The sequence below is a fragment of the Apodemus sylvaticus genome, chromosome 2 (genome assembly GCF_947179515.1).
Source record: "Apodemus sylvaticus chromosome 2, mApoSyl1.1, whole genome shotgun sequence".
In the NCBI taxonomy this organism is placed as follows: Eukaryota; Metazoa; Chordata; class Mammalia; order Rodentia; family Muridae; genus Apodemus; species Apodemus sylvaticus.
This window is the reverse complement of record NC_067473.1, coordinates 123991758-124019428: the sequence shown is the minus strand read 5'-3', so window position 1 is coordinate 124019428 and position 27671 is coordinate 123991758. Positions and strand designations below refer to the sequence as shown.

General features: G+C 39.9%; 1 long non-coding RNA gene across 7 annotated transcripts in view; it reads right to left on the bottom strand.

Annotated features, from left to right (window-relative positions):
• LOC127678969 (uncharacterized) overlaps nt 1-27671 on the bottom strand; it is a 345799-nt gene that overhangs the window by 165593 nt on the left and 152535 nt on the right. Inside the window, exons 2-3 of one of the 7 annotated variants that reach the window (XR_007976661.1) lie at nt 7715-7762; nt 5200-5241 (exon numbers count right to left, since the gene is read on the bottom strand). The exons of the other annotated variants lie outside the window; for them this stretch is intronic. This is a non-coding gene — a long non-coding RNA (uncharacterized LOC127678969). The remainder of the gene's footprint in view (nt 1-5199; nt 5242-7714; nt 7763-27671) is intronic. 7 annotated transcript variants of the gene reach the window in all.

Genomic DNA, 27671 nt, shown 5'->3' with positions numbered 1-27671 from the left:
AACATGCTGCATTTTTATCACCACCAAAAGATGGCAGTTAGTCAAGGCATGGCACAAAGAAAGCTATGATGTTCTCTCCATGATGAAAGGCTTACCTAAAGGCTATTGTTTGTTATTGAAGTTCTGTCGGTGTCTAGTGAAATTTAAAAATACAAAACAAGATGTGGGCTGAGTACACGGAGACCAAGAAGGAGAATTCTTGGAGAAGTTAATTTATGTTTGGCTTATCCAACACATTACATCACGCTGTTTTGAAAACATTATAACAGTACCATTAAATTTAATCTTGTGGTCCAACGACATTATCACATTCAAGTCAAGAATACTTGTTACCGTGAAAGGTATATTAATAACTGGAAACTTAAATAATCGTTTATTTGGATAAATTTCAACCTTAATACTCTCTATGGTGTCCACGTTTCATGGAATCTTAATAGTCAAAGACAACAGGAAACTGACTGAACTTGAAAGAAATGTGGGTATGGGCCCACTTTGTGATTAACCTATTATCCTGCTGACCTATTAACCTGCTGACCCTATACATGACTTGGACCCAGCTAATAGTAAACTTGGAATTGTGAAGACTGGCATCTGAGTCTCAAATCTACCTCTTACCAGATGTTTGATCTCAGCACAAATTGTGCTGTCTTGAAACCTCAGTTTCCTTCTCTGCAAAGTGGGAAACAATACTTACCTTATAAGCTGTCATTAGACTTGAGCCCCACCACAGTGTTTGGAATAAAGCCTACTGCGTATTAGGTGTCAGAGAAAGAAGCCATCGTTCACTTTAAGCAACCTGGACTCTAAATACTCCAATTGTAAAATGCAAGACTCCCTCCTGCTTCTCATGTACCCTCATCCACTTTCTTGGAGTCTTGTGATAAGGCCTGGGATAGCTTTGAACTCACAATCTGGCCCAGCCTCTATGATGCCAGGAAAATTTAGGTTTTGGATTACAATCAGTGTTTTCTAAATGTAATTATTCTTCTATGACCTTCAAATTACTTGTCACTTTTGTGAAAAATATAACACAGTTCTGAAAAAGAATGAAATCACCCTCAGTATATTTGTGTAAATCTATGAATTTAAAATCAATATTTCATTCTGTATAGGTAAAGTAACTATTTGATGTAGTGATTGAAGTCTGTAGTGAATATGTCCTGTTGACACAGCCGTGTCAAAGACCTCAAAGCCTCAGTCCCAAGGGAAATGGCAAAGCTTTCAATGGGCTAGGCTCCAGGAAATGGCAAAGCCTTACTTCCTGGTTCAAATGTGGATGTTAACAGTGTGCAGAAAATGTCCAACATAGCTTTATCCCTGCAACAGATATTTATGTCCTGAAGACTGCTTCCCCACAGAGGCTGCTCCTACTGTATGAGCTGCTGACCTTGTCTCATTGGTTGAGTTGTATGCCATAACCCTGCCTCCTTAAATCAGCTGTATGCACTAACTCCCCTTCCCTGTCCAGATATATATAATAAACACACTGCATAGCTTCTCTATCAGAGGGCCCAGTCTATCCGATCCTGGCTGTTCTGACTGTGTGGCTGTCCTTTGTTTCCTCACTGTACCAACAAAGTCCAGTCTCTGGATACCTGCAAGGATGTGGGCATTTAGGTTTTGTTTCATTTTGTTATTTTAAGGCGAGTTCTTCCTATATCTATAACCCAAGCTGCCCCAAAACTCATTGTATAACCTAAGATGGCCTCAATCCTAGGAATTACAACTGAGTAATGTCATATCCAACTAATGGAGCTGACTTCGAGAGCACAGATCACTCCACCCACCTTTCCAATGTGTGGTTGTAGAAGACTTCATCACTGCAAGATAGACTCAGCCACAGACATCAAGTTTGTAACAAATGAGTTACCAAAACTCTGCACACCTGAGGTACCTCTAAAGCCACAGTGTCTAGTTACCTTTTTTTATAATGAAAAATCTTTGATTTATTTGGTTGCATTTTGTATAATATGTTCTCAGTGTAAATAATAGATTGGTCATATATGTTATAAAAGCCAGGTGGTAGTGATGTATGCCTTTGGCCCCAGCACTCAGGAGGTCCATGGTACACATTATTAAAATGTTCATATTAATTCTAAAGCAAACAAACAAAACAAACAAAAAAGGAGGTCATAAATTTGAAGAGAACAAAACATGATGTACAGGGGTGTTTAGAAAAAGGAAAGGGAAGCTAGAAATGTAATTAAAATTTTTTAAGTTTTAGTCTAATTATCTTTTATTTCAAACACATCACAATAAAACACAGATGAAAGTAATGTTTTCTGTGGAAGGGGAAAAGTCACACCTTGAAGCTAGACAGCTTGGAACCCAATGACACTTTTAGTTTCATCATTAAATGGGTGTTTAACAACTGTATGCCTTCATCTTCCTAGCTACACAATCAGAACAACAAAGCTGTTCATCTGAGTATGGTTATGAGATCTTTAGATGAGTTAATACATGAAGCAGTCAGAATACTTGACATAAGCAATGACATCGCTTGTTGTCAACCTGTGGGTCGTGACCCCTTGGAGGGGTTGAATTATCCATTCACAGGTGTTCCCTAACACCATTGGAAAACACAGAGATCTACATTACAATTCATACCAAGTAGCAAAATTACAGTTATGAAGTAGCAATGGAAATAATTTTCTGGTTGAGGGGCACTAAAACACAAGGAACTGTATTAAAGGTTTCTAGAATTAAGAAGGTTGAGAACCACGGAACTAACTATACCATGCTCTATCAAATAGGGGAGTATGCCATCTCAGAATCCAATTTTGTCTCTGAAGTCAGTTGAGGATATGTGGGTCCCAATTCTGTAACAGACAGGTGATGTATCTTGCTGGGAGTTTTTTTTTCCCTTCCAATAAAATTGTTAGAATATTGTCTCCTAAGTATGGTAAAAGCTACAATAAGCAAGAGCCTATATTTGAGCAACTCTTAAGTATCCCAATACTCCACTCAAGTTCCTGCTGAGTAACTTGAAGCCAGGCAGCTACTTAGCCTAAGAAGAGCATTGATGTGAGGACCAAATGTTGACTGGTAATTCTCCCCTGCGTAAGCAAAACCATGAGGGAATAGAAAATTATTTCTCTTGTTACAGTTTTCCCACCAAGAATACTGAAGAAAACTAGACATAATGTGAATCCCATATGTCCAAATATATCACTAACTCATTTGGTTATAAAAAGTAAGTCTCTCTGGCCTATCATATTTGAATCCATTTTTTATCTCATATTCAGACTCTGCCTCTAAATCTCCACACACCTGCATCATGGTGACATCCAAAGCAAGCATGATTCCTTGAAGCCTAGGGGATTTCTGTCCCAGAAGAAATTCCATGAGAAGAGAAACACTGTACTGAGATCAGAAATGGAATATACAGACGAGTCCATGTGGGTAACAGACACAGCCTTCATACTAGCAGAGGCTCAGGGGGACAAATCAAGTATTTGAGCCACTCAAGCAGAATGACCAGGTGCTTAATTCTTATGTCTCACATGAGAAGGCTTTTGAAAATTACAGTGAGCTGGTAATCATGCTCTTAGGCTCACTGCAGCAAATTTTAATAGATTATGATTTTAGCTTGAATGGGACCAGGTTTTGCTCTGTAGTTAATAAGGTCTTGTGTCATTGCTAGACTATATAAGTAGATGGACAGACCCTAACCATAGCAACACTGGGGATGATAAAAGAAAGCCAAGTGCACCGTGATTTGTTCTGCCTAAGAAGGCTCTGAAATTGCCTGTGTGTACGTGCTTTGGTTTCTACCTACTATCAGGGAACTACCCATAAGATAACAACTTTCTACTCAGAGATTACCTACAGTCCCAGAATCTACTTACACATTTCTCATACAGATTTTACTATTTTTGTGTGTACCCAGTCTGTCCATTTGCAAACAAATTAGTAACTTGTTAGAGAAAGCACAATGTAATTGCTTGGTAACAAGGATAAATTTCTGAGAGATGGTGCATAGGTGATGGTTCTGTGTGGCCACCATTGAATATGCTTACACAGCTCTACATGGAAAAGGTCATGACACAACCACTAGACCATGTGTACTTCATATTTGTGGTTCATCTTTAGCAAATGTGTGTGGTTCAGAACTGTGCATATGAGATGTTAATTCAGAATCAACGCAGTCAACCCTGTCACTTTAGTGGGTCATGGCTGGCCACTGAGATCTGTAACAACCCTTCTTCAATGCCTTCTTCCTAAATAAATCCATCCTGCTGACCTAGTACAGGCTCTTAATTCAGATGCATTTGTCTTTCCCCCTTTGCTTTAATATTCTCATTTTTCCTTCTGAAGTTTTCTTTTATCCCTCCCACCCTGCCTAGACCTGGGCAGATAAGACTGAGGCAGAGATGTTCTTGACTGAATGTGATTCTTCAAAGAGCACTCTGTCACAACTACCATCCCTAAATCCTATTTGGCCTAGGTCAAGCAAAGTCTGTTTGTATCTATTATACCTAAACAATCCCACTGTATACAAGGGACTAACAAAAATGTCATATGCATTATATCTCTACATTACATACATTATTTATGAAAAATATCATGGAAGGTTACATTCTAAGCTCTTAGCATGTAGAAAGCTCCCATGCTTATTCATTTATAGAAACACCTGACTTGGCACATACTGCTACTTTTTAAATGAAACAATGTCTTATTCTTTGAAAATTGCATAGACATATACAATCTATCTTGTTCACATCTGCCCTCTCTCTCTACCTCATTCTGGCCCTCTCTTCAGTTAGTTTCCCTTCCTGATTTAAATCCTCTTTTGAAATCTATCTATCTATCTATCTATCTATCCATCCATCTATCTACCTATCTATTCATCTATTTATCCATTCATCCATCCACTTATCTTTACATACATATAACAAATGCAATCTATTATTCATTGCTGATCCAATGTTTTCCATTTTTAATGAATTTATTGATGTCTAACAAATCCTTCAACTATCTCATTACTTATTCTTTCCTTTACTCACTGGAATATAAATTGACAGATCTCTCTTTAACGCCTAAGATAGTCTTTGACACATAGTAGGGCTTTAATAAATAAGTGTTTGATTATAGACCTGTTTAGTGACTGAGACTGAAGAGATGGCTCAGAGGTTTAAAGCACTGGCTATTCTTTCAGAGGACCCAGGTTCAATTCCCAGCACTCACACTGCAGCTCACCATCTCTAATTCCAGTTCCAGGGATCTGATTCTCTCTTCTGGCTTCAGTGAGCACAAGGCATTCACAGGCAGACAGGACATCAAGACACACATATAAAATAAAAATAAATAAACCTTTAAAGACTGATTAATGAATTATATTGCATTTTTTTACTGAATATCCCTTGAATTCCACAAGGTCCTCTAGCCCATCTTGCAAGACCTGCATTGGTGCCTAGGTAAAATGTTTGCTTCTCACTCTTAGGCCTTTGAAATGAAAGCTTGACTTTCCCATCTGTGCTCTTGCCTGGCAACAGAGGACTAGATGATATGACCTCCTGAGAGCTCTCTGGCCCTTAACATCCTAATTCAACTCCACTTAAATGTTCTAAAAGTAATTTGTGGAGAAATTCTTTTCCTTCTCCACTCTGGATTGGAGTTTGCGTTTATCTAATTATTTCCTTGGTAGATTGACCCAGCTTGAAAGGAGCACCATGTCATCTCCCCTGGAAATGCTCTAAACCCTCACTTTATAAACTGGGAGCACTAAAGACTCAGATCTCTAGGGAATTAAATTGCATTCAAAGGAGATTAAGGCTTTTTGACTCACAAAAGCCAGGACAATCAGAGGCTAACTGAGCCAAAGCAATTGTTCAGCAAACTAATCCACAAAAGGACTCTCACAACTGCTTAGCAAAGGAGAAAAAAAAATGCCCAGAAAGGAATGCTGGACTGGACTGAGGGGAGAGTTCTTGGAACCTTGTCCTCCCCTCCTAGGTACTGAATGGGTCCTTCCACAGTTCTGTTGACTGGCCCAACACCTCTCAGTGATCTCAGTGAGAATCTTTAATGGGAATGAAGGAGGTTCACCCTGGGCAGACATTGTTGGATGAGTATAGAACAAATGTGTAGGGCAATGTCACTGGGAACCAAAGATTGAGTGTGTGTCACTCCTTGATTTGAAGTGTGATATTGTGATCTCTTATAGGATATAGATTTCTTCTTAAAAATAGTATTTTGGTATAATAAAACAAGGAGGCAAAATTGCAAAGAAAGCTAATTTCATTAAAATCCACGTTAGCAAAAATACTTTCTCCCCCAAACAGATGAGTAGCACATGCATTTCATTAATATATTCAGTTGAGGGCTAGTATTAGTCTGATAATTACAGTAATTTTATAGTGGTGACACATTTAATTGACAGTTTGAAATACTACAACAAACAGTGCTATGCTATAAATATCTACAACATATAAATTTTGTATGAAGAGAATAGATGTAAAGCTAATGCTGCTATGGTTTACCCTCTACTTTCATAATGGAGGGAAGTATAATTTCGGGTAAATATGAGTATAAATCGTGATAGATGCAATCTTCCCATTCAAGTTCATGGATGCCCCTCGCCTTTTACTCAGGTTAGAAACCCCTGAAAACCCCTCATGTAGACATTAAAAAGTTCTCTGAAGACTTTTCTACCTAATATACACTTATCCCCACCTTCAATTGTACTTAATTGTGTTTGTTCTGACCATTCACACCCAACAAGTATTCTTGTTGGCCAGGTCAGTAAGGAGAAGGCTTGAAAAGCTGGAAGGTGACCAGCCCTCTCATGTGTCCTTTATGCTTAAAGAATAGACTTCTTCAGACCGATGGGGAAGGGCTGCCAGTTGCCATAGAATTCTGGCTCTGGGTCGCTCAACTTGCCCCTAATGTGGCCACAACTATTGGTTGAAAAACACAAGCCCTGTTCCCTAGAAACTGCTCAGTTCTTGACAAAGCAGGATGATTATTGGGTGCTTTAGAGTTGGAACTATGTGACCTCTGTTGTTGTATTTAGTGCTTTGAAGCTGGGCATTTTAATTTCAGTTTTGGGAAAGCAACATCATCAAGGTTGCAGTAAGAATGAAGTGAGGATGTGTGCGGAACACAGTGCCTGTCACATTCTACACACTTAAGAAGCACTGGCATCTGTAATCATTGCTGCTGCTGTTGGGACACCTCCTTCTTTCTACTGGTCTCACCTTCCTGTGTGCCAATGTAATATGCAGAGTTAAGGTCCTCTACAGAGTCTGCCTTCTCATGAAAACTTTGATAATTCCAGATATGCTAATGAAAGAGCATGCTATGTTAAACCCATAAAATTGACAGTTTTTTTTTTAGGACAACAGTCCACGATTGATAATGTTACACAGCCCAGTGTAGTACATGACATTGCTAGCAGGGACTGGTATAGAGGAGACGGTCTCTGAAAGATTTTTTCTTCATTCCTTCCTTCTGCCCTTTCTTCCTTCCTTCCTTCCTTCCTTCCTTCCTTCCTTCCTTCCTTCCTTCCTTCCTTCCTTCCTTCCTGATTCTGCCTATCCTTCCTCAATTACCTCTAAGGTTCAGCAAGGTTTCTTAAAAAAAAAAAGAAAGAAAGAAAAGAAAACTCTTTTCTATAAAGGCAATTACTTGAATGCTTAACAAAATTATTTTTAACACAATATTAGTTACATTAAAAAACATAGTAAATCAAACTGAACTTGATGGTGCATACCTGTAATTCTGGCAATCAGGAGGCTGAGGCAGAATATTAGCTAAAACTCTGTTGGAAAGAAAGAAAGAAGGAAAGAAAGAAAGAAAGAAAGAAAGAAAGAAAGAAAGAAAGAAAGAAAGAAAGGAAGGAAGGAAGGAAGGAAGGAAGGAAGGAAGGAAGGAAGGAAGGAAGGAAGGAAGGAAAAAGAAAAAAGAAAAAAGAAAAAAGAAAGAAAAGAAAGGAAGGAAGGAAGGGGAGAGAGAGAGAGAGAGAGAGAGAGAGAGAGAGAGAGAGAGAGAGAGAGAGAGAGAGAGAGAGAGAGAGGAAACAACAATTAAATCAAAAGAGACATCAGCCACTGAGACATCCTCACTCTGAGCTGAGAGGGTAGCACCTTGTATCATCCCTTGTCTCATTTGCACAGGTGTGTTTTTCTAATTGTGATTAAGTAATATTTTCCCAATAGTCTTTGTTACAAAGAAGCACAGTAATTGTGAATGATTGAAAAGGAGCATTTAAATACCATTTGAAGTAAATAAAAAAGTTATGTAGCTAAGGTTGGGGACTCAAAATAACATCATGGGGGAAGGCAAGATCATTTAACTCTTATGGAGAACAGCATTGTCCTGTGTGGAGCACTCAGCTTCACATGCCTGTAAATTCCCTGAAAGGCAGTCAGGCAGAAGTAAAATGTGGCCATGCACTAAAATGCTTCAGAATGAAATACACACTGGATTTCAAAGACGAAGTAGTAAATAAAAGATGTAAAATGCATCATTAATCATCTGTATTGTGATCACATAGTGAGAGCACAGCAATTTGGACATATCAGGCTAAACATATCTCGTATTATCATAAATCCAAAGTTTAGCCAATAGCACAAGAATGGTAATAAAACAAACGTCGCTCTTTTAACTGGCTTTTCCAATGTGTCCACTGAAACACTTAACACTCCATCCTTGACATAGCCAAATGCTCCTTGACAGATGCGTGAGTGACTGAAATGAAGACGCAGGCAACAGAACACAAGCCTCAAGGCGGAATAAATTCCCTCCACTACACCGTGGATGATCTTTTAAAACATACCACAGGAAAGAGAACAAGTCAAATACAACTTAGTAAATACCGTTGCAGCCGGGCGTGGTGGCACACACCTGTAATCCCAGCACTTGGGAGGCAGAGGCAGGCGGATTTCTGAGTTCGAGGACAGCCAGGGCTACACAGAGAAACCCTGTCTCGAAAAACCAAAAAAAAAAAAAAAAAAAAAAAAAAAAAAAAAAAAAAAATACCGTTGCACTCTGCTTATATGCAGCACCAACAGCAGGTAAACTTATACAGAGAGAAAATGATGACTGAGGAGAAGGGGAAGAGCAAAGGAAAGGTACTGTTGAATGGCTACAGAAATGAACAGGCTCTGGAAATGTGGCCAGGGCCACCCAACAAGAACATACTGAATGGTATTGGACTGGGCCAACACAGATACAGCGGTAAAGTTTACGGTATATGTATTTTGCCACAATTAGAAACTTCTATATATGGCTCTCTCAGATGGCTCACATTTCCAATGAATGATGCTTCTCTAGAGCTTGAAATGGCTAAGGAGCAAGTGCCACACTACTGTGGTCCCTGAGCCTTTGCAGTGAGAAACCCAGGCCTCGAGTGCTGACTAGCTTAAAGAGCTTGGCCTCTGACAACTTTAATTTCCCCCATCTGAAAAAAAATAGATGCAGAGTGTGGCTCATTGGCTTATGTTAGGTCTAAAAGAGTTTGTCTATTAAGTAGCACAAGGGAAGTGGTGCCAAATACAGACACTCCCTGCCAATGTGAGGGAAACTGGGTTATTTTGCTGCTCTTGAGACTCCACTGATGTGAAAATGCCTGAGGAACACCTCAGAGGTTCAGTAGGTGTCACACGGTTTTGTTGTGGGTTTGGTCTAATGCTGCTCATATTATGTTAATTTGATCCCCCAAACCTGCACATATATATTCTTTTAATACAATTTAACTGTCTCCCAATGTCAATATCATTGCCAGCCATGCTGAAGCTATCCTTTAGGATTCTCACTGCCTCAACACACTTTATCTATGGAAAAGAAATATCACCAATGAACTCCTTCTTCACATACTGCGCAGACAGAATTCTGCTTATACTAAAGGTTGACCACATAGGAGATCAGAACCGTAAGTTCTGTATTTGCTTTGTTCTAACAACAACATATGGATGGATCATCCTACTTCACATTTACAATACCTGTGCTCAAATGACATCATCATGTGCAGTTTGTAATTGGATACTTTGCTCAACAATCCCAGAGCTATCAAGTTGCTTTAGGATTCACTTCCAGTCAGCTAGCTTCAAAAACAATTCTCTTAGGCACCATACTGTACTGTGTGCTCATTTTTACGCTCTTAGAGTTATAATACACATGACCAGGACCTTGTGTTTGCTTACTGCATAGCCTTTTCTGAATGTCCTGTTAACCTCTTACTGGTGAAAATAATTTAAATGACTCATGCCTTGTTCATTTATCTTGCTAATGTTGTTTGAGACAAAGGGTCTCATAGAGGTAAGGCTGGCTTCTTTTTTTTTTATTTGATATATTCTTTATTTACATTTCAAGTGATTTGCCCTTTCCTGGATCCCCAATCCCCAAAAGTCCCATAAACCCTCTTCCCTCTCCCTGTTCCCCAAACCACCTCTTCCTACTTCCCTGTCCTTGTATTCCCCTACACTGCTGTACTGAGCCTTTCAGGACCAGGAGCCACTCCTTCCTTCTTCTTGGGCATCATTTGATATATGAAATGTGTCTTGGGTATTCCAAGCTTCTAGGCTAATATCCATTTATCAGTGAGTGCATACCATGAGTGTTCTTTTGAGACTGGGTTACCTCACTTAGGATGATGTTCTCCAGTTTCATCCATTTGTCTAAGAATTTCATGAATTCATTGTTTCTAATGGCTGAATAGTACTCCATTGTGTATATATACCACATTTTCTGTATCCACTCCTCTGTTGAGGGACATCTGGGTTCTTTCCAGCTTCTGGCTATTATAAATAGCACTGCTATGAACATAGTGGAGCATATATCCTTATTACATGATGGGGAATCCTCTGGGTATATGCCCAGGAGTGGTATAGTGGGGTCCTCTGGAAGTATCATTCCCAGTTTTCTGAGGAACTACCAGACTTATTTCCAGAGTGGTAGTACCAACTTGCAACCCCACCAGCAGTGGAGGAGTGTTCCTCTTTCTCCACATCCATGCCAGCACCTGTTTTCTCCTGAGTTTTTGATCTTAGCCATTATGACTGGTGTGAGGTGAAGTCTTAGGGTTGTTTTGATTTGCATTCCCTGATGACTAAGGATGTTGAACATTTCTTTAGGTGCTTCTCAGCCATTTGATATTCCTCAGGTGAAATTTCTTTGTTTAGCTCTGTACCCCATTTTTATAGGGGATATTTGGCTCTCTGGAGTCTACCTTCTTGAGTTCTTTGTATATCTTGGGATGGTTCAATATACAAGGCTGGCTTCTAACTCACAACAATACACCTGCCCCAGCCTTGCAATTGCTGGGATTAAAAGTGCAAGCTGTTCTATGCAGCTGATTCATGGACTTGTCTAAAATAAACAGTGGAAACAGAAAGCAAGATCATCATCTTTGTAGGTTTCTATCTCTGGAGCTATTTTTTGTTGGTTTATCACCTGCCAAGCAAGCAGATGAGGAGCCCTGGCCAATCGCAGATAGCAAGCAGCTTGTGTAAGCACAATGGTCCCTATCCAGCCCCCACAGCAGTTCCTGGGGAACTTCATCATGAGCAATCAAATCTTCAAAGCTATAAGAAAGTCTAATGAAGAGAGTTCTTGGTAGAAATTCAAAATTTGCTGCTCATTCCAGGGTGTTCAGTTAATGAAGCCATACTAGCCATTAAGATACTAAACAGTTCAAATGCAGTAGGCAAGTACCTGTCTCTTAAGCTTTCTGAATGCTCCTTTTATGACAGTGGTTCTCAACCTGTGAGTCAAGACCCCACTGGTAAACCTCTATCTCCAAAAGTACTTACACTACTATTCACAATAATAGAAAAATTATAGTTAGGAAGTTGCAACAAAAATAATTTATGGTCAGTGGCACCATAGCATGAGTAACTGTATTAAAGTGTTCAGCATCAGAAAAGTTAAGAGCCACTCCTCTAGCTAAACTCTTGAGATTACAGCAGTGCATCTGCGTTTGTGGCACAAGGAGTAGAGAGGAAAAGGACACATTGGAAAACAGCCTCCTTCTGCAACTTACATTGTTTAACTACTGTTTGAGCGTGTGCGTGTATGTGTGTGTGTGTGTGTGTGTGTGTGTGTGTGTATGCCTGTGTATGTGTATGTGTACTCACACACAGGTATTTGTGAAAAACTTCCAAGTGCTTGAGGTCCTGTGGATTGGCTAAATTTGATATGCAGATACAACTTTTAATATTCAAGAGTATATATAAATATTAATTCAGTGCTGGAGTGTAGGCACTTGTAAGCATACACGAAGCTCTGAGTTTTATTTTTAGCATCTCATTTTTTTTTTCAACTCAACGATTGAGCCAAAGAGATAAGGAAAGAAGGGAAAAAGGAGGGGCAAGGAAAGTTTGTTGAGTGTAGCTCCTTCCACCCACCTCTACAGCTCCCCCTCAGATACTCAGAATCCCAGATTATCTACCAAAGGTGCTCAAATTTACATCCTGTCTATTCTGTGCACACTTGATACTCTCTTTCTCCTAGTAGAAACCTGCACATCAGTTGGGTGGACCCCAGCATATTGTTCACACTGACCTATGTTGGTTCTACTTGGTATTGGGAAATGGGTATGAAAATCTCTTGAGCTATGGGAGGCACATTTATGTTGAGTAATGCTTATGAGAATCACTCTGGGGAGGTGGCCAGTTCAACTTAGTTAATGGTTTGATTGGACTTATGCAGGTCTAGTTAGATTTGATTCATCTCCAGTTTAGTACCAATAATGAACATATTTTCACGATTCTTCTAAGCCTTCTGAGCTTTGCAGCAGACACGTGCTCATCTCTTTCTCTTGGGCTCTTTTCCTCCCTGTCTTAAGGGATGGCATGGTGGGTCATTATAAAATCTGTGTTCTCCCTGTCTTCCCAAGAACTGAGGATGGGATCTGGGGCACTGGGGTAGCTTCTGGCTGTAGGCCACCTCCCTAGATTATTCATGTGGAGCCAAGATTGGTGTGTGTCCAGCCACAAAGAACCAGGACCAAGGCCCAGAGGGAGACTCTGGTCAGAAATAATTGCAGACAGCTCTACTGGCGCCTCTGACTTGGAAGCTTCAAGGAGAACCACATGATTTCAGCTCAAGTCCAAGTAGCCTTTGACCCTCTGCCCAACTTCTATGCTCTCCAAGAGAGGTGCTCCAAGGAGCCAAGGTGTCTCTCTGACCTGACTTAAGCCAGGGTTTTGATTCATCGTATTTTTTTTTAAAGCCACCCTACAAGAAGTTTTAGAAAGTCTTGGGAATTTAGAATAAACAACAATCTCTAGCCTCTAATTTTCTTCTTCTGAACTCTTATAATTATCTGATTGGTGTGAAGCTGATTGTATGCTGTTAGTACAACCACTGTCTATCACACACACACACACACACAGAGAGAGAGAGAGAGAGAGAGAGAGAGAGAGAGAGAGAGAGAGAGAGAGAGAGAGAGAACTGTGATAGTCATGACAGGGCTATAGAGATGGAGAAGATGCTTTAATAGCAACTGTACATTAGAGCCACATTGATAGCTGATGTTAAAGGCAAAGAAAGTCTTTAGGTAAAGCCTTTAGAAGAATTCTGAAGTTTCACAAAGAATCATGGGATAGAATTGTGGGTTCTAGTCTTACTGTCTGGGGCAGAAACTCCTTTCTGACCAGCAGTCTAATGAGAGGCGATGTCCCTGACTCTCACCCATACAACTTTAATAACATGTTGGCCAGAGAAAACTTACTTGCTGCTGTTTCCTGGGTACCAGATCTAAGTAAGATGTGAGGTAGGTATATGATAAACAGTTACTTTTGCACTTCAAGAATACAGAACACATTCTCTCAACAGGGTCACTAGGAACTGGTTTATGCCTGAGGTTTGATCTGTGGAGTCTGTCCAAGCTCTAGTTGCAGATTCACAATTGTATATTTATCCCATGTGTGATAAAAAAGAAGTAGCCATCATTCCCAGCAGCCTTCCCACATTCCAGCCCTCCATTCTTAGAGTGTAAACTGTCAGTCGCACCTTGATGTCTTAAGTCAGTTCCAAGCCACATCTCATTTCTCTCATGAGTAGATGGGTTGAACCTTTGTAACTGACAGAAAGTGATTAAAACCATATACAGGTTCTGTCTGGAAATAGCTCAGAGGCTTACTGGCTGTCATCCTGAAAAAAGAAAGGGATGCTACTAAAGTGACCACACGCAGCCCATCTGAATAGATTTTGGACTCTCCTAGGTTAGGGGAGGATATCGCCAGGGAAGTTGCCCAGGGTGCAGTAACTTAAGTAAACATAGTGACATATGAGATTTGCCTAATCTCTTGTAGATATGACCAGGTCACTGAAGGCATGTGGAAAGAATATGCTCTGATAAAGAATACAAAATTAACACTTTTAATTATGTATGGGACACAAGGCATTGTGGCTGAGCTGAGTGGACATTATTGAAATCCTTGTCAGCTGTCATTCAGTTGCACAGCCAGCCAAGGGAGCCCTTGGGAATCTTGGCTCTGTCCTTTATCCAGGCTGTTTGTCTATCTGTATGCCTTAAGGAATGCTCTTTTGAATAGGACAGATGTACAGCTGTTGACCCTAACAAACAGGAGCCATTTAATTCTGAAGCACCCTTTATCACATAACGGATAGAGCAAAAGAAAGAGAGGAATCTGCTTGCTCTATTTTTCTTGGAGGAGTACAGAGCCAGTTATTAAATGGGAATGAAGACAGATTCATTTTCTCTCTCTCTCCCTCTCCTTTTCCCTCTCCCTCCCTCCAACCCTCTCTCTTGCTTTCTCTCTCTGTATCCTAGATATGTTTCCTTAATTTACATTGGAAAACACATCAGAACGTAAGAGCTGTAAGATGCTGCTTGTTATTTTTTTGTTATTTTTTGCCATGCATTCATACTTGAGCTGAAGCTACATTTTTTAGGACTTTTTAAAAAGGGGCTGGCTGTGATGGTAGTCCCTCACATTTGGGAAAGCTGAGCAATATGCCTCGTGTGTAACAGGCCAGCCTAGGCTATATAGCAAGCCTATATATAAACAAACAAAAGGGGGGAAAACCATATAAAACAGAAACAGAAACCTCTGCAAACGTCACATTAAAATTTGAAATCCAGCTGGGTGTTGATGATACATGCCTTTAATCCCAGCATTCAGGAGGCAGAGGCAGTTGGATCTCTGCATTCAAGGCCAGCCTGGTGTATAGACAGAGTCAATTCTAAGACAGCCAGGGCACACAGAGAAACCTTGTCTCAAAAAAACAAAAACAAAATAAACAAACAAAGAAATCCAAACAAATAAAAATTGAAATCCAGAGGAAAGGCTTTGCATCACAGAAGGAAAACTGTTTACATTTGTGCTCCAGCTGGAAATGATACTTTGAAACTTGTTGCGAAAAGTCACTCTTTAATGTTTGTTCTGGGACAGCAGTTAGTGTTAGACCAAGTACAAGAAGGGCTGCCTGTGATAGCATTCAAGGGTGTACCCCAAAGACCTGGAGGCTTTCTTTCCCTGAATTCCTTTGGTGTCACGTGAGGGAACAGACCAAAGATTTGATCTCTCCATCAGCCTCTGCAGCAAATAGTGCAAAGGTGTTTTATTTCCCTGGTTTTTCCTATTCTTCTCATCACCTTACTCCGCCCAATATAAACTTCCAAAGAACTAAGCCGGTCTAAAAAGACCAAAGCGAGGCAGGAGACCTCTGTGTTTCTTAGACTCTACCATTACTTTCTTTCTCCATCCATGTCTTTAAACCTCAGGTAGAAGGAGGCAACTACAGGAACATTACACGGTCACCCAAGAGTCTCTAAGTTTGCATTCTTTCTAATTGGACTTTTGATTATTACTATATCCAATGCTTTGAGAGCCCACTTTAATCCATCATTCTGGTGTCCGGTCAGCTGGGTGGCTCTTCTGTAAAGTTCATGTGACATTGTGGCCCTTCAGCGTCAGATGCTCTAAGATCTCACCACCACTGGCAGCATCTCACACTAATTCAAGCTTGATCATCTCTCAAGAAAGATGCTCTGGCTCTTTACCTGGGTAGCACCATACTGAGAGGCAACCATGATTCATGATTTCTGGTTGGGGGCTGCATAACTCTAACAAGTTGGCAAGAATGGATAGCAACAAAGACGTAACTGACTTTGTAGTGTTGGTCAAGGACTAGAAGACAAGGCTCCAACACTTGGAATTACCATCTTCAACAGAGGAAAGGAAGGATGACTAACATTTGTTTACATTTAGGGAAGTCCTCATTCCTGATGTTGAAAAGTGGCCAGCCAAAAATGAATTGGATATTTCAAAAAAAAATCTTTTCCTCCATTGATGTAATGTCAGAATGAGTACTAGCTTTATATATTCCCCAATTATTCATTTCTCATAGTCTGAATTAGTACCCAGATAATCTTAAGAGTACATGTTACAATAATATATATATATGTATATGTATATACATACATATCTATCTTTCTGTCTGTCTATCTCTATCTCTCTATCTCTCTATATCGCTATATATCCAAAATATGTAATGCTAGCTGTGTGAGCAGAATGTTAGACATTAGAGATTTAGATTCTCAAAGGCACTAGTCAGCCACTCTTGGGTCTTCAACATTGAGAAATTGCCTTAGCATGGGCAACTTGAGCATCACAGCTGAGGAAATGGACATGCTCACACACAATTGCTTTTGAGTTATTTGTCTGGAGGACCATGTGTAAGATCAGAGACTCTCCAAGTGGGAAAGAATCTCAGCACTTTCCTCTTCTCTATTCTACTGTGGTCTAAATTATTCAAGACAGATGGACTCAGCTTGAACCAATGTTCCCCTCATGCCAAGTTCCTCCTTCCATTTTCCCCTGCTTTATGGTATAAAAGGAGTTTTAACCTCTGGTTTGCTTAATCCAATCACAAATCTGTAAGATAAACAGAACCCGAGAGTGTTTAGAACCTGGACAAATGAGATAGAGGGACAGAGGGATGGCATGGGAGACAGAGAGGGAAGGAGAGAGAGAGGGAGAGGGAAAGAGAGAGGGAGAGGGAGAAGGAGAGGGGGAAGGGGAGGAGGAGAGGGAGAGAGAGGAGGAAAGAGGGAGAGAGGGAGAGGGAGAGAGGGAGAGAGGGAGAGTGAGACAGAAAGGGAAGGAGTGAGAGGGAGAGGGAGGGAGAGAGAGAGGGAGAAGGAGAAGGAGAGGAAAAGAGAAGGACAGGGAGAGGGAGAGAGGGAAAGGGAGAGGGAGAGAGGGGGAAGAAGAGGGGGAGGGGAAAAGGGAGAGGGAGAGAGGGGGAAGAAGAGGGGGAGGGGGAAAGGGAGAGGGAGAGGGGGGAAGAAGAGGGGGAGGGGGAAAGGGAGAGGGAGAGAGGGAGAAGAAGAGGGAGAGGAAGAGGGGGAGGGAGAGGGAGAGGGATAGAGGGAGAGGGAAAGGAAGAGAGGGAGAGGGAAAGAAGACGTGATGTGTGGAAGGACTGCTGAGGGATAGACAAAGACAGTATGCAGGTTTGGGCAGTCTTCCAGAGAAAGCCTTACTTTACTGTGCCTGTATCCCGGGTGACTGCAGGCATTTAAGCATTGCTACAGTATGAGAACACGGTCTTCCAGATGTACTTTTATTCCATCAGGAGACACATAGACAGGAAAAGATGTCAATACTCATGAGGGCACTGAGTTCTATGTCATGCAAATCTTTGCTTGCATTTAGGCCACAATGATTCACACCTTGGTTTCCCCATTATTTTGAAATAGCGGTGCCTTTTCATCTCACTGAGGAGCTGGAAGCCTCTCCTGTATCCATGCAGGTTTGAAACCAGGAGTGCAAGAAGCCCAGCACCACTTTGGGAAGACATTTTGCTGAATGTGGTCTCTTCATAAGGCGATGTCTCCTGAGTACGCTTTCTGGGGCCAGAGGAAGCGAAGATGCAAACACCCAGACTGAGGAGAGACCTCAATCAGTAGAGCCTTTCGAGCATGATTTGCTGAGTCTAAAAGCTGAGAGTAAGAAAGTGTAGCTGTAAGCCTGATGTGGGGGGGGGGGGTGATGAGAAAGGAACAGATCCCTTAGGCTCCCCGCCCTTCCGCTGAGTGCAGGACCAGTGAGAGGCCCTACCTCAACATAAATGTGGGCAGTACAAAAGAATCACACCCGAGATTAGCCCTCACAGGTCACTCTCATGTTCATACACAGGCATGTGCACCCCACACACCACAAGAACACACACACACACACACACAAAGGGACTGAACTTTCTCAGCAGAGCTTATTAAAAATAGTTATCCTGGAAAAGATTTACAATGAATAGCTTTCAGTTTCTAGGGGAAATTCAATGTGGATACATTAGTTTCTCTAATTGCCACAAATACTCAAATTGTTATCAGTGGCTTGTAACATATATTTATTTAGGAATATCATTTCTAGTACTTTCCCCAAATTAGAAACAAAGCAGCTGCTTTTCCCTTCGAAGAACAAGACCTGTCCCTTTGATTGATCGCTTAGAGAGGACAGAGATTTCTAGTATTTACTTAGGGTTTTTAAAAATAGGGCTGGGGTCAGTTTGTGGCAGAATGGAAATAATGTTTTGGGAATCTTCCACTGTGACTGATTATGACAGTAAATGGGAAAACAATAATTTGAGATGAAACAGCACTCCCCTGGTACAAACACTATGTAGATGTTGTTGCCATCTGAATGTGCCACTTACTGGGTCATGGTCCTCATTGTCGGTAGCCAATAGTGAGCACATGAATCCATGATGTTGTTGATTTGCTAACTAGTCTGCAAGCTAGCAACATGAGGTAATGCTCCCTGAGATTGACTGCTCATTCCAAAAAGAAAAAAAAATCCCTTTTACGATCTTGCCACTAATTCAAACAATAAAAACATAAAAAAATAAAATGTCTAGATTTTAATGGATGATTTGCATTGTTTCATTACATACAAATGAGGGAAAATGATTTAAAATCAAGCTTTGTTTTTAGGACTTAAAGTGGATGGAAAGCCAACATTCTTGCTTGTGTTTATGTACAGGAACTATAAAATATATGATGAATATTGGCTTTTCCCACATAAAAAGTATTATTTATATATGAAAAAGTGCTGTACTTTTAGGGGAGGAAAAGTTAAAAGTGAGTTCACTCTTAGTGTAACTATATTAACATATGAGAAAGTAGCTGTGTTTTCTAATGCCATGGTTAATAGTGTGTGAAGTTTAATTTAAAATCATATACAAGTAGTTTATTGTTTACAAATTGCCCAGTTGAAAAAAAATTAGAAGCAGAGATTTAAACAGATTTCTATCAGTGCAGCAGTCCCATCCACTCTCACCATCCAATGATTTCAGACTACCTTCAAGGGAAATGGTTTCTTATCCAGGAATAATCACAGTATAGCTGTCTACTTTGAAGTGGAGAAGAGTTTTGGGTACAGGCATGGACATTGCTTTGCACTTTGGTTCATGATAGTAGACATTTTTGAATGTAAATAAAGGTTCTTGTCCATTTCAGGAAGTTACTGAGCCTGCACTTTCAAAAGTGGGCCTCGAATCAAACTCTTAATGGAATAGAATGACAAGTCTGTGTCCTAGACTCCAGGAACAGCCCGAGATCTCTCTGCAGAATTCCCACACAGTGGAAACACCCAAGGAGACAGTAAAACTAAACATTGGACCCAAATAGACATGGTACAAAAATAAGCCCGGGAAGATTGTCCTCTGAAAAGACAGGCATGGTAAGCTTCAACAGTGATGGCGAAAGCATATCTGGAGCTTGGCCTTTTCATGGTTAGCAGCTGGTCTTCAATGTCAACTATCCCTGATCAAAGCCAGACGGCAGACTTCTACATCATCTGTGTTCTGGGACTCTTCATGTACTTTCTCTTCAGGTGATTTTTCTTGTCTTTGCGAACAACTATAACAACATTGCATCCTCCTTTGGGTGGGGTAAATTTAATGTAATTCTCTTTTTTCTTTTTCCTTTTCTTTTGAGGCAGATTCTCATGGAGTTGGGAATGGACTTAGAGTCTGATTTTTCTGCCTCCACTTTCAAGTGCAGGCATTACAGGTAGGTATAGCCACACATACAGTGTATGCAGTGCTAGGGAACTGAACTGCATATGGACAGTATGAACTGAGCTGATATCTTATCGACTAACTGCTCAACAATCTTCTTTAAGTCAATCTTTGAATCCTCAGCATCAATCACATACCTCATACCAAACAGATATGCAGTGAAGAAATATTGAATAAGGAGTAGTTTCAAGGGTTAGAGATGTAGCTCAGTGGTAGAGCACTTGACTTGAGTGTGCAATTGGTTGGCTGTGTGTGTGTGTGTGTGTGTGTGTGAAGAGAATAAAGTATACAGTTAGTCCTGTGTCTGTGCAGAGCATATATTCAATGCATATAAGACATACCATTCTTATTATTGGCCTTAGATCAGTATCTGTTACATAGATTCATAAATGACAGACTCTTCAGACTCTTTTAGGGCAAGCTTTAGCAAGCAATTCAAACTTGGAGACCTGAAGAACTATATATTCTAGTTACTTTGCCGTGGTCAGACCTGAAGAAACCATGGATGTCTGATTTCTCAGCCAGAATGACCATCTGTAAATGTACAACAGAAAATATATTTCTCTAGAATTTGAGGCTCATGGAACCAAGTCTTGGAATTTCAGAATTTGTAGTCAAAAGATTTTTGACTTCTACATCTACTGTGTGAGTACACACAGTGTCTCTAATTCAGAAAAAAAAAAAAAGAACATTGTTGACTTAGTTAGGGTTTTATTGCTGTGAAGAGACACCAAGGCATGACCAAGGCAATTCTTAAAAAGGAAAACATTTAATTGGGACTGGCTTATAGTTTCAGAGGTTCAGTCCACTCTTATCATGGTTGGAAGCATTGCAGGATACAGACAGACATGGTGCTAGAGGAGGAACATAGAGTCTACACCTTGATCTGAAGGCAGCCAGGAGAAGACTATCTTTTGCACTGGGTATAGCTTGAGTTTATATATGAGACTTAAAGCCTACCTCCATAGTGACACACTTTCTCCAACAAGGCCAAGTCTACTTCAACAAGCCCACTCCTCTTAATAGTGCCACTGACTATGGGCCAAGCATTCAAACACATGAATCTATGGGGGTCAAAACTATTCAAACCACCACAATGAGCTAGATGGTCATAGGCTGCAAAGTCAAAGGCCATTCTGATTGTTTCATTATCTGTCATTTTCTAGGTGTTGTAAAGTTTGTATCCACTGAATACTGGAATCCCTCTCCACTGTTAAGAGGATGAGAGACCAGCTGATTGATCCCAACTATGCCTATGTAATTTTCAAAATGGAAGGAAACTTAAGAATCTCCTTCCTTAAAAATAACACTTTTGCTATAGATGTGAGGATAAGGCTATAGCTTCTTGGCAAGAGCTAGATAAATAGTGGCAGAGCAAGGATTTGACTCTGGTTCTCTCCATCTAAGTCCTTCATGTTCACCCTTCTACAGTCCCTATGATAGTGGGCTGAAAAATCCCAACAGTATTACCAGTCTAATTCCTGGGATCAGTAAATGTACCTTGAATTGCAAAAGTATTTTGATGGCATGAAGAAATTAAGTATCCTGAGGTCAAGAGGTGATGTGAGAGTATTAGACTGGGCCATAAATGTAAGCATATATAATCTTGCAAGATGTGGACAATGGGTGACCAAGAATAAATGTGGGTAAAGAGAGGCTTGCTGGCACTAGCTTTGAAGTCTGGTGTGATGTGGCCCCAAATCTGAGAACAGCAGCCTAGGGAAGCAGAGAGGGGTAAGAAGATGAGTGTTCTCTGTAGAGCAGTAGAGAGGGCCCTGTGAGCATCTTGATTTTGCCTGGGAGACACTGTCCAGGCTTTTGAACTCCAACACTATGAATGAATCAGTTTCTAATGCTATGAGCCACAGGGCACTTTGTTACAGTACTTACAGGGTACTGTACCAGGGTACTGTAATATACCTATGGAATGAAGAAACTGCATTTTGTAATTTTAAAAAACCCAGGGCACATGATACAACCACTGTACAAATTATTTAAAAGACAAACTATCCCAGGAACTTCATATAACTTTTCATCCAAACCCAGATTTTCTAGTATTAATGTTTCAGGGTTGATCAGAGTATATTTATTTTATTTTTTGTATGTATTTAGAAAGGATTCTTACCAAAAAAAAAATGTAGATGTTTTTTAGATACTCCCTTATCTTATAAGGAATGTATGTAAGGAATATCATTTGTTGTGTATCTTTTGCAAAGAAATGTATATGCTATTATGCTACTGTTACTAGCTTTGATTTTTCCAGAGGATGGTTTGTTTGTTTATTATTTTTTTGTTTAATGTTTGTATTTCAGTTGTGAATATGATTTTTTAATATTTTTATTTTCTATATTCTTTGTTTACATTCCAAATGATTTCCCCTTTCCCGGATCCCCCTTCCCCATATGTCCCATAAACCTTCTTCTCTCCATCCATTCTCCAATCACCTCCCTCCTTTTTTTCTCTATTCATTATAAACTCTAACTTTACCATTTCCCTCTCCCTTCTCCTACCAACCCCTCAAAAACCCCAGTTCCCTTTAAAATTTATTGCTTCTTTTTTTATTATTTATTGTTATATATATATGTACACACACACACACACACACACACACACACACATGCAACCTGCTGGGTCTGTTTAGTGTCACTTGTAAGTATATGTTTAAAGGGACTGACCACTTGGGATAAGATAACCTTTCAGGAATTCATCTCTGGGGAAAACTAATTCTTTCTCTCTTAGTAGTTTTTAACTCTTTAATACAAGTAGGTCTCCATGTGATTTTCTGTCCCAATCTAAGATATACTCCCTCTGGAGGAGTTATGCCACAGGTAGCACATATAGCAATAGACTGTCTCATTCCTCCCAAGCATGGGTTCAGATCCACTGCCTCATCTTGGCTTGGCTGTATCTGCTGTTTATTTTTTATCTTTAACAAAACACATCTCTACACATTTAAGTTTTAAATGTGTATGTACCAGTACTGCAAAGGTCATGGCTATATCTGTGCTTATTAATAGGCTGACCCTTAGCTATAGAATTAGGCACAATTTGAAGAAAACAATATGACAAAAGAATAATCATTGCTGAGTGTTTATCTAAATCAATTATGACTAAGAGTAGAATTCTTAATGCATGTTGAACTTTGCGGTCACTTGGGGTACACATTGCTAGGCATTGGCTTCCAGTAGCAATTGAGTTTCATCATCTGAGAGTGGACTGACTTTTATGTTTGTCAGCAGTTGCCATATGGTGAACACAGAAAACAAGCTTTCTAAAACTTATCCAATTAACTTGTTACTGAAAAATTCATGTTATGATGAACTTTCTGTATCTGTCTGCTGGGTATCTCATCACAGAACTAAAAAGACAACATGGCATCTACCAATAAGGTAAGAAGACATTCCCAAGAGATAGAGACAGAATGAAGATCACATTCTCCTCGAGAACCAGAGTCACATTGTTTATTGCTGCTGATTATTAAGAGTGCTTGAGAACGTAAATCAAATCAGAGTAATATAGGTGCCACCATTCCATTGGTTGGGATCCCAGAAGTCTTGTCAAGAAATAATTATTAGAGCAGAGATTAAAGAAAACATGATTAATAGAGGTGTGGGCCAAGTAAAAAGAGGCACATGGGATAACATCATTTGCAAGTCTGGTGACAATCATGGAACTTCTAAACCTGGAGGGGTAAGAGGAAGACATGGTTATTAGGACGGAGAGAAAGTAACAGAAGGATAAGCTAGGAGGGGCTGGAGCGAGTCTCTAACAGGAGGTGTGACCACTCTGCAGAAAAGAAGGTTTGGAATAAAAACTCCAAATTCACCTTTCTTGGTATCATTTCTCTGTTAGGCAAAGAACATGAGAGGCAAGCATTGTTGTTCATAAAATTTAGCCATCTGTGGCCCTAGAATTAGAAAAGGATGGAAAATGGATCTTAGGGACTGAGAAAGACAGCCAGGACAGTTCCTAATATTTATATACAACTACTCAGAGCTAGCTTTGAATGTCAGGGCAACAAGTTAACGCATGCATTACAACAAATAAATCTCATGTTCTTTTGTTAGGAACAGAGGAGGAGATGGAAAGTGAAGTAGTGAAAACAACTGAGTGACTATTATATCCTAGATGGCACTCCTGGTGATTTGAACATGTAATCTCAGCCAATCCTTACAGAAGCAACACCTGCTAACTATATCACCCTAAAAACATGCAGGTTAGAAAGCTCCATTTATATTGCTAAGATCATAAAGGTGGCTGACCTGTGATTCATACCTAGGACAGAGTTTAGAAACACTGATGATGTCACAATTGCACATAATATGTTCACACACATATAATATACCTATTATCTATCAATAAACCTACTACATATTACATATTAATTAGGGAGTTGGGGGCTCATATATATGGATATTCAGTAGACCACAACAGGAAAAGATCTTAGAGAAATGTTATTCTACATTGTCAAGTAACATGTCTTTAGTAAACAATGGCCCAACAGCTTCCAAAATGCAATCACTTAGTCACTTTCCTTCCTTGGCCTAGCATGTCAGACTTTAATCTCCTTCCTTCCATATTTATCATTTAAAATATTCATATCCATCAAGATACAATACATGGATTTTTTCTTAAAAAAAAAAAACAACAAAACCAAAATCCCACTTGTTGATTGCTAAATATCTCCAAACTAATGACTTCTTTTTTTCTTTCCCCCTCACCCCAAGGAATAGCTCCTATGGAACATCTATGATCCTAAAGCTTTAACCATAGCAAGTGCTGTGTCTGTTCTTCATTTCAAGCATATGACATCTGAAGAATTTACCTTCTGTGAAGTTGGTTGTCAACTTGACAGGATCTAAAATCACGAGAAATAGTTTTACCAAAGAAATTTAAAGCCCAAGGTACCTACATTAAAAAGATAAAGCACAAATAGATGAGCTGATCATATAATTCAAAGATTTGGATAAACAAGAACAAATTAAACTCAAACTCATTACACAGCAAGAAATAATAAAAATCAGAGTCAAAATTGATGAAATAAAAACAAAGAAAACAACAAAAGAAAGCAACACAAAGAATCAGAAGAGCTGGTTCTTTGAGAAGATAAACAAGATCAGCAGACCTTTGTTTCAACTAATCAAAAGAAAGAAAGAAAGAAAGAAAGAAAGAAAGAAAGAAAGAAAGAAAGAAAGAAAGAAAGAAAGGAAGGAAGGAAGGAAGGAAGGAAGGAAGGAAGGAAGGAAGGAAGGAAGGAAGGAAGGAAGGAAGGAAGAAAGAAAAGAAAAGAAAGGACCCAAATTCAAAAATGAATTGGGAAACCTTCCAACAGGTTCCAAGGAAAATCAGAATACTAAAAAGGAGTAATTTAAAAGTCTGCACTCTGTTATGTTGGAAAACTTAAAAGAAATGCACGAATTTCTAGATTCATCCAAACCACCAGAATTAAATCAAGAAGAAATCAACAACCTGAACAGACTCACAATGAATGAGGATACTGAATCAATAGAAAAAAGCCTACCAAATAAAAAAACCCCAGTCCTACATGCATTCACAGGAAAATCCTATCAGACATTATAAGTATTTCTAGCCAATTCTTGAACTGCAAAACAAACAACCAAACCAAAACAGAAGGTGCACTCCCAAACCCAGAATCCTTCTTTGAAAACGGATCATGTTAATACCCAAACAGGGTATAGACACAACAAGAACAACAACAACAATAACAACAACAGAAAAAGTACAGACCAATATCACTATTGAATATACATCTAAATATGCTCAATAAAATTCTTGTGAACTAATTACCAAAATACATCAAAATGATTATCCACTGTAACCAAGTTTGGTTTATCTCAGTGATGCAAGTATGTTTCAGCATAAATGGACTTACAGACAAAAATCATATGATAATCTCAATAGACTCAGAAAAAGCCTTTGACAAATGTCAATATGCCTTGATGATAAAAAAAAAGAAGTCCTAGAGAAGTAGAGGGAACATACCCAGTCAACAAGAGGGAAATAATGCCTAGTACTGGAAACCTAACAACTACCTGTGGAGAATGAAGTCATGGATCTTGGAGAGAAGCTACAACTACTAAACTAACACGCCCTAACTACATAATAAATATTTATCCTTATTTCTACAGATAAGTACAGCTCTCATCCCGCATCAAAGCAGTTTCTCTTTGCAACAGATTACAGAAAACCACAGTGGATCAAAGTGCAGAGAACAAGTTGGTGCCCAGTCTCAGCTGATACATCAAAACATGATTCCTACACCTAGGGCTTGGAGATCATTATGGAAGAGGGGGCAGAAAGACTTTAAGAGGCAGACAAACAGGAAGCTTGCTTTGATTGTGTCTACTAGAAATGTCAGAGAGGCTACACCCCTGAAGTCTGACCAACGTAGCTGTATAAGCAAGACCTAAATAACAATGACACCAACGGGCATGCTAACATGGAAGGGGGGGGTGGTTTTTGTTTTGTTTTGCTTTGTTTTATCTTGTTTTTATTGAGTATCTTATTAATTTACATTGCCAATGGTAAAACCTTTCCCAATTTTCCCCCTCCCAAAAGCCCCCCTCCCCAACAATTCCCTACCTCTCCTCCCACCCCTGCCTCCATGTATATGCCCCTCTCTACCTGACACATTCTCACCTCCCCCCAACTCCCCCCCCATCCGTTTCCCTTTGTTGTGGCCTTTGTTGTGGCCTCTATTGAGCCTTTACCTGACCAAAGACCACTCCTCAGGGCAGGGGGGCGGTTTTAATCATAGAAAGATAACTAGAGGCAACTACCTTTTCAGTGGTATTGATGACTGCAGATTCACAGCTGAAAAAAGGGGGCATAGAAGGCTTCTGTGACAACCCTACTTCCCCCAAAAGCAAGAGCCTAGACAGAAAGCCATTACAAAAGTCTTTAAAATTGTAGTAAAGATGATAAAGTATATCTCTCCACAACTTATGGCTTCAGGCAGGGATGTGGGTGGGGAAGCACGAAGTTTTCCTTAAGGGTCAGGCCACTGGGAATTTCACCATGCTCCAGTGGGTAGATAGGCAAATTGGACCTGTTTTCTCCTCCTCCATCCTCCTCCATCCTCGTCCTCCTCCTCCATTCTCCTCCATCCTCCTCCATCCTCCTCCTCTTCTTCTTATGGCTCTTGTTCTTGCTCTTCCTCTTGCTCTTCCTCTTCCTCTTCCTCTTCTTTCTTCTTTCTTCTTTCTTCTTCTTCTTCTTCTTCTTCTTCTTCTTCTTCTTCTTCTTCTTCTTCTTCTTCTTCTTCTTCTTCTTCTTCTTCTTCTTCTTCTTCTGGGGAAAGGTCACAAGTGTGGGGAGCAGACCAGAGAGAACTAGAAAGTGAGTGTGAACGGGGTGCATAATGTGAAATTCCCAAATAATCAACTAAAATATTATGTTTGGTATAATAATATGTGTGGAATGCTGAAAGGGGGAAAACAGCCTTCCTCTAGGGCAAAGCCCCTCAATTGGTTGTCTAATACCAAGATCAGACAACATCATACAGACTGAGAAGATTGTATTTATGTATTTAAGAATATACTAATATACATGAATATACATAAGAACAACTAAAGAAAAAGAGGTCATGAATATGAGGAAGGGCCAGGGGGTGGACAGGAGATGTCTGAGTGAAGAAACAAAGGGGGAATGATGTAATT